The sequence below is a fragment of the Salvelinus fontinalis genome, chromosome 23 (assembly GCF_029448725.1).
Source record: "Salvelinus fontinalis isolate EN_2023a chromosome 23, ASM2944872v1, whole genome shotgun sequence".
Classification (NCBI taxonomy): Eukaryota; Metazoa; Chordata; class Actinopteri; order Salmoniformes; family Salmonidae; genus Salvelinus; species Salvelinus fontinalis.
Window position 1 is genome coordinate 19634383 of NC_074687.1, and position 8323 is coordinate 19642705.

Genomic DNA, 8323 nt, shown 5'->3' on the forward strand with positions numbered 1-8323 from the left:
CAATTTAAAAAAAATGAAATTCACTGAGGAGGATGGTCCTCCCATTCCTCCTCTGAGGAGCCTCTACTGGTATACACTTCCTCAAAATAGATAACTTAAGAAATCTGTCATTAACTTTGATGTTTTTGCCGAAGAGATCTAAGATGTTCAGGGCAGTATTTTTCAATGACATATGTGCATGAAAACATGTCGTCTCTCGTTGAATGACAACAAAGATTTTATTGAAGAATCCCCACTGTTGACTAATCACCGATGAAGTGGCATAGACTTGAAGCGGCTTGCCTCCAGAAAAAAATGTGTGTGCCCGAACAACCGAAAAAGCCCTCACCATCACAACATGTCTTCATAATATATGCACAAACTCTGCCAAATCGTTTCGACTCGGAAGCATCTGGACGCCTTCAGACTACACTACACAACACTACTACAGCCTGTTATTGTCACGTTCCTGACCTATTTTTATGTTATTTTGATTATGTTTAGTTGGTCAGGGCGTGAGTTGGGGTGGGCATTGTATGTTGTGTGTGTTTGGTTAGTCCATGGGTGTTGTATGTGTATGGGATAGTGTTTGTTAGGTTGTCTAGTTATGTCTATGGCTGCCTAGATTGGGTCTCAATCAGAGACAGCTGTCATTCATTTGTCTCTGATTGGGAGCCAGATTTAAGGTAGCCATAGGCAGTAGGCTTTTGTGGGTGTTTGTTCCTGTGTCCTCACAGGACAGTTGAAGGTTAGTCTCATTTTGTTGTTTTGTAGTTTTGTAGTGTCTTGTTTGCTGTTTTTATTAAAAGATGGCTTATTTCCCTCAATCCGCATCTTGGTCCTATCCATGCTCCTCCTCGTTTGAGGAGGAGAACAGCATTGACTGCCGTCACAGAAACACCCACCATAACAGGACCAAGCGGATTGAGGAGAGAGAAAAGGAATTAAAGCACTGGACACAGGAGGAATGGACTTGGGAGGAGATCCTGGACGGCAAAGGACCCTGGACTCAGCCAGGGGAATATCGCCGTCCCAAAGCGGAGCTGGAGGCAGCGAAAGCGGAGAGGCGGTTTTATGAGGCAAGGGCAAGGCAGAGTGGCTGGAAGCCCGAGAGGCTCACCCAAAAATTTCTTGGGGGGGGGGGGCTAAAGGGGAGTGTGGCGAAGCCGGGTTGGATACCTGAGCCAACTCCCCGGGCTTGCCGTGGAGTAAGAGGGCGTCGTACTGGTCAGACACCGTGTTATGCGGTAAAGCGCACGGTGTCCCCAGTACGCGTGCTTAGCCCAGTGCGGGCTATTCCACCTTGCCGCACTGGGAGGGCTAGGTTGGGCATCGAGCCGAGTGCCATGAAGCCGGCCCAACGTATCTGGTCTCCAGTACGTCTCCTCGGGCCGGCGTACATGGCACCAGCCTTACAGGTGGTGTCCCCGGTTCGCCTGCATAGGCCAGTGCGGGCTATTCCACCTCGCCGCACTGGCAGGGCTACGGGGACCATTCAACCTGGTAGGGTTGGGGAGGCTCGGTGCTCAAGAGCACGTGTCCTCCTTCACGGTCCGGTATATCCGGCGCCACCTTCCCACCCCAGCTCAGTACCACCAGTGCCTACACCACGCACCAGGCTTCCAGTGCATCTCCAGAGCCCTGTTCCTCTTCCACGCACTCTCCCTATGGTGCGGGTCTCCAGCCCGGTGCCTCCAGTTCCGGTACCACGCACCAGGCCTGGAGTGCGCCACGAGAGTCCAGTGTGCCCAGTTCCTGTTCCCCGCACTCGCTCTGAGGTGCGTGCCCACGGCCCGGTGCCTCCAGTTCCGGTACCACGCACCAGGCCTATAGTGCGTCTCAGCCGGCCAGAGTCTGCCGTCTGCCTAGCGCCAGAGCCGTCCTGCCATGACCAGCCAGAGCCGTCCTGCCATGACCAGCCAGAGCCGTCCTGCCATGACCAGCCAGAGCCGTCCTGCCATGACCAGCCAGAGCCGTCCTGCCATGACCAGCCAGAGCCGTCCTGCCATGACCAGCCAGAGCCGTCCTGCCATGACCTGCCAGAGCCGTCCTGCCATGACCTGCCAGAGCCGTCCAGCCAGGACCCGCCAGAGCCGTCCAGCCAGGACCCGCCAGAGCCGTCCAGCCAGGACCCGCCAGAGCCGTCCAGCCAGGACCCGCCAGAGCCGTCCAGCCAGGACCTGCCGGAGTCCGTCAGCCAGGACCTGCCGGAGTCCCTCAGCCAGGACCTGCCGGAGTCCCTCAGCCAGGACCGGTCGGAGTCCCTCAGCCCGGACCTGCCGGAGTCCCTCAGCCCGGACCTGCCGGAGTCCCTCAACCCGGACCTGCCGGAGTCCCTCAACCCGGACCTGCCGGAGTCCCTCAGCCAGGACCTGCCGGAGTCCCTCAGCCAGGACCTGCCGGAGTCCCTCAGCCAGGACCTGCCGGAGTCCCTCAGCCAGGACCTGCCGGAGTCCCTCAGCCAGGACCTGCCGGAGTCCCTCAGCCAGGACCTGCCGGAGTCCCTCAGCCAGGACCTGCCGGAGTCCCTCAGCCAGGACCTGCCGGAGTCCCTCAGCCAGGACCTGCCGGAGTCCCTCAGCCAGGACCTGCCGGAGTCCCTCAGCCAGGACCTGCCGGAGTCCCTCAGCCAGGACCTGCCGGAGTCCCTCAGCCAGGACCTGCCGGAGTCCCTCAGCCAGGACCTGCCGGAGTCCCTCAGCCAGGACCTGCCGCCCCTTGTCCCGGTGCCGCCCCTTGTCCCGGTGCCGCCCCTTGTCCCGGTGCCGCCCCTTGTCCCGGTGCCGCCCCTTGTCCCGGTGCCGCCCCTTGTCCCGGTGCCGCCCCTTGTCCCGGTGCCGCCCCTTGTCCCGGTGCCGCCCCTTGTCCCGGTGCCGCCCCTTGTCCCGGTGCCGCCCCTTGTCCCGGTGCCGCCCCTTGTCCCGGTGCCGCCCCTTGTCCCGGTGCTGCCCCTTATCCCGGTGCTGCCCCTTATCCCGGTGCTGCCCCTTATCCCGGTGCTGCCCCTTATCCCGATGCTGCCCATTCAGTTAGGTGGGTTTAGTTGGAGGGTGGTCATTGGGTGGGGGATACGGAAGCGGGGAGTGACTATGGTGGTGTGGGGACAGCGTCCAGAGCCGGAGCCACCACCGTGGACAGATGCCCACCCAGACCCTCCCCTAGACTTTTGGTGGTGCGTTCGGAGTACGCACCTTGAGGGGGGGGTTATGTCACGTTCCTGACCTATTTTTATGTTATTTTGATTATGTTTAGTTGGTCAGGGCGTGAGTTGGGGTGGGCATTGTATGTTGTGTGTGTTTGGTTAGTCCATGGGTGTTGTATGTGTATGGGATAGTGTTTGTTAGGTTGTCTAGTTATGTCTATGGCTGCCTAGATTGGGTCTCAATCAGAGACAGCTGTCATTCATTTGTCTCTGATTGGGAGCCAGATTTAAGGTAGCCATAGGCAGTAGGCTTTTGTGGGTGTTTGTTCCTGTGTCCTCACAGGACAGTTGAAGGTTAGTCTCATTTTGTTGTTTTGTAGTTTTGTAGTGTCTTGTTTGCTGTTTTTATTAAAAGATGGCTTATTTCCCTCAATCCGCATCTTGGTCCTATCCATGCTCCTCCTCGTTTGAGGAGGAGAACAACATTGACTGCCGTCACAGTTATACTGAGCCTGGAGCACCAGGCCTGACTACACTACTACAGCCTGTTATACTGAGCCTGGAGCACCAGGCCTGACTACACTACTACAGCCTGTTATACTGAGCCTGGAGCACCAGGCCTGACTACACTACTACAGCCTGTTAAACTGAGCCTGGAGCACCAGGCCTGACTACACTACTACAGCCTGTTAAACTGAGCCTGGAACACCAGGCCTGACTACACTACTACAGCCTGTTATACTGAGCCTGGAGCACCAGGCCTGACTACACTACTGCAGCCTGTTATACTGAGCCTGGAACACCAGGCCTGACTACACTACTACAGCCTGTTATACTGAGCCTGGAGCACCAGGCCTGACTACACTACTACAGCCTGTTATACTGAGCCTGGAGCACCAGGCCTGACTACACTACTACAGCCTGTTATACTGAGCCTGGAGCACCAGGCCTGACTACACTACTACAGCCTGTTAAACTGAGCCTGGAACACCAGGCCTGACTACACTACTACAGCCTGTTAAACTGAGCCTGGAACACCAGGCCTGACTACACTACTACAGCCTGTTAAACTGAGCCTGGAGCACCAGTCCTGACTACACTACTACAGCCTGTTATACTGAGCCTGGAGCACCAGGCCTGACTACACTACTACAGCCTGTTATACTGAGCCTGGAGCACCAGGCCTGACAACACTACTGCAGCCTGTTATACTGAGCCTGGAGCACCAGGCCTGACAACACTACTGCAGCCTGTTATACTGAGCCTGGAGCACCAAGCCTGACTATACTACTGCAGCCTGTTATACTGAGCCTGGAGCACCAGTCCTGACTACACTACTGCAGCCTGTTATACTGAGCCTGGAGCTCACAGTTCACACAGCCAGGTTACCCCTGAGGAGAGCCACACCATGCCCAGGAAAGGGAAGAGGAACAGGAAGAGGAGACAGACTCCAGATTTCAACAGGGAGCAAAATGTGTTTTGACTCCGACCACCAGATGTGGCGATGACACAGGTCTTCTCCACACACATCACACATACTGCGGGACACCAAGCCCATTACCCCCCATGTCCTCTCACATTAGTAATGAGGACATCAGGTTACAGCACATTGTTTCGCTAGATTAATTGGTATATGTGCATCATGTGGGAGGGGTTCACTTTGATTTGCCAGAGACGTGTCCAATGGCAAGAGCTCTGACTGTCAACAGCCAGGTGTCATGAGTTAAGTGGAATTTAGCGCATGGGCGCGACCGAATTAGACACTGGTCTTACAAGGTATGAGACACCAGTCAGACATTCAGCTATATTCTGGACAAACTGTTTTGTCCGAGTAAATACCCTCCCATGAGCCCATGTGTGTCCAAATGCCAGAGTGTAATTAAAACGTTATTGGACCAGACACCCTTATCATATTCAACAATACCAATCCTTATTTTCTTGCCTTTATTTACTGGGGCACGAGGGTCTCTATTTACTTTGAGTGTGTGTGTATATAAGGGTGTCTGTGTATGTATGTGTGAGGGTCCTGTTGTACTCAGGGGTTAAACTCTGTCCCAGCTGGTCCAACGTGTCTGTCAGCAGAGGTATTACAATCCCCCCCTGAAGGGGGAAGGAGGGGGCGAGACATGGGCCTGTGACTTTGAAACCAGCGCTGAACATTATCCTCACCCCCCCCCACCTATTTTGTGTGTGTCTATATAAATTGATTGTCTTATCCAAGATAGCCAGGAGAACATATTTTTCATACAGGTCGCCATTTCAGCCAAAGTAGCATTAGCACCTTGGCCTACAGTACATTAAGAAAATCAGTGTGTTGCCGTGGCGATCCGTATTGGAGGACAACGTGCTAATGCTACAAAGGGACTCTAACGAGCGAGAGTCAGTGTTAATTTCTCTGTTTGACAAAGAGTCTCTGTGATCAGCCAGTGTGTCAGCGGTTAGCAGCTAGGGCCTGTGTGCTGTAGCAGCTGTGTCCTCCACACTTCCTCAATGCTGAGACATACGGCATGTGTCAGCTCAAAGACAGCATGGGGGTCCGTGGCTGTGGAGGGGGCCGGGGGAGGACGGGAGGTCAGGGGGTGGGAGGGGTCCTGCTGGGGTTATTTGTATCGGGAACAGAGTTGACAGCCTGAATGACAGATCATTTACATCTCCCTGCGTAACTCTGTGGTCCTGACATCAGAAGCTCCTTATTTTTCCTCTGTGCCCCTCTCTGGGCTGAGGCCTGAGGATGATGGTCACCTGTCAAGGATTTGGCTGAGTAACCCAGTGGAAAGAAGAAGAGAGAAGAGAGAGGGATAGTGAGAAAATAAGTTAGAAAGGGAGAAAAGAGAAACAGTGTGAAGGCTCGAAGAAGAGTGAGGGGAACAGGCTTAGAAAGGAGTGAAGAAGAAGAGACAGTTGAGAAAAGAACAGGAGAAGAAAGAGCAGAGGTGCTTGTGACAGGTCTGATGGCCTCAGGTACTCACACTCCTTCAGTCCCAGGGTTACCTTTAAACCCAGGGACTGGGTGTGCACTTCGAGATATGTCACTGGGAGCTCAGCCTGGGCTTGAAAAAGTGATGAGGTCCCAGGACTGCTCTACCAGGCTACCGGTTGGTCTGAAACAGAGAAAACAGAGCACTACTGTCCATCAGAGAGATTTGGTATCTCACCCCCACCAGGCCCACTGATCAAGACACCATGACAGCAGACTCCTAGTGGACCTCAGACCATCCCATAAGAGGATTAAGCCCTCCATACATCCCCCTACTGAACCATCTCAAGTGGCACATACGTAAATCACATAGTGTACACACTGACTGGCTGGCAAGCGGTACCGGACAAAAAGGACAAAAAGGCTTCTCAACAGTTTTTACCCCCAAGCCGTAAGACTCCTGAACAGGTAATCAAATGGCTACCCAGACTATTTGCATTGTGTGTCCCCCCCCCAACCCCTCCTTTACACTGCTGCTACTCTCTGTCTATCATATATGCATAGTCACTTTATCTATACATTCCTGTTTTTTCTGCCTTTACCTCCCTTATCTCCCCTCATTTGCTCACATTGTATATAGACTTATTTTTCTACTGTATTATTGACTGTATGCTTGTTTTACTCCATGTGTAACTCTGTGTTGCTGTATGTGTCGAACTGCTTTGCTTTATCTTGACCAGGTTGCAATTGTAAATGAGAACTTGTTCTCAACTTGCCTACCTGGTTAAATAAAGGTGAAATAAATAAAATAAAATAAATGTACATACTACCTCAATTGGCCCGACCAACCAGTGCCCCCGCACATTGGCTAACTGGGCTATCTGCACTGTGTCCCGCCACCCACCACCCGCCAACCCCTCTTTTACGCTACTGCTACTCTGTATATCATATATGCATAGTCGCTTTAACCATATCTACATATACATACTACCTCACTCAGCCTGACTAACTGGTGCCTGTATATAGCCTCGCTACTGTTATTGCCTCACTACTGTATATAGCCTCGCATGATGTTATTTTTCACTGTCTTTTTTACTGTTGTTTTTATTTCTTTACCTATTGTTCACCTAATACATTTTTTGCACTGTTGGTTAGAGCCTGTAAGTAAGCATTTCACTGTAAGGTCTACACCTGTTGCACATGACAAATAAACTTTGATTTGATTTTGGCTGGGTGACTGGGTGGCTGGGTGACTGGGTGACTGGGTGGGTGACTGGGGGGCAGGGTGACTGGGTGACTGGGTGACTGGGTGACTGGGTAACTGGGAGGCTGGATGGATTGGTGGATGGGTGGCTGGGTCCCTCTATCGCCATTTAGTGGGTGTTCAGGAGAATGTTGGAGAGTATTGGGCTTCTCAAAGTGCGACTGTAAGGCTAATGACTCAGCAGTCACCGTCTCATTAGAATTTATAAAGATTGGTACAGCTTCTACCCCCAGACCATCCGGCTGCAAATTCTATCCCCATATCCCCCCCCCCTCCCCCCAACCAACATTTACCCTGCCCCCACCCCAATGGACATTTATTATTGCACAATTATTAATATGTATACATTATTACTTATATTGTATTAATATAAATAAATATATAGCATTGTTGGAGCTAGGAGCTCAATAATTTCACTGTAAGAGATTTAAATGTTAATAACCATTTGTTGCATATTATTAGCCATTTGTTACATGTCATTTCAATTATTAATTCCAAGTAAGCCCAGCCCATGCAGAGATACTTATAGCCGGAGTGGAGGGTAAACCTTTCCAAAGTAGAGAACAGTACGAGCTGATGCAGCAGGGCACTCAAGGTCTCTGGAGGGAATATACTTTGCCAAGGTCAAGTTCTGTTACCTCTGTTTCTCCAATTAGAGCCTCCAGTTGGATAGAAAGCCCCCTAAAGTATCTAACTCAATCGACTTCCTGTAAAGTACAGGAACAATTTGTTACTTACAGTGCCTTCTGAAAGTATTCATACCCCTTGACCAATTCCACATTTTGTTGTGTTACAGCCTGAATTCAACATTTATTAAATAGATATTTTAGTAACATTTTGCTTGACACCCAACGTCATAACGCGTTATGACACGGTCGTAACCATGTCCTAATGTCATAACAGATGACATAACTTGTTATATCCTGTCATAATATGGTCATAACACTGTCATGACCCATTTATTTACACCTGTTGTGACATATATTCCGTTATTTTATGGCTGGTTGGTTATGACACCTAC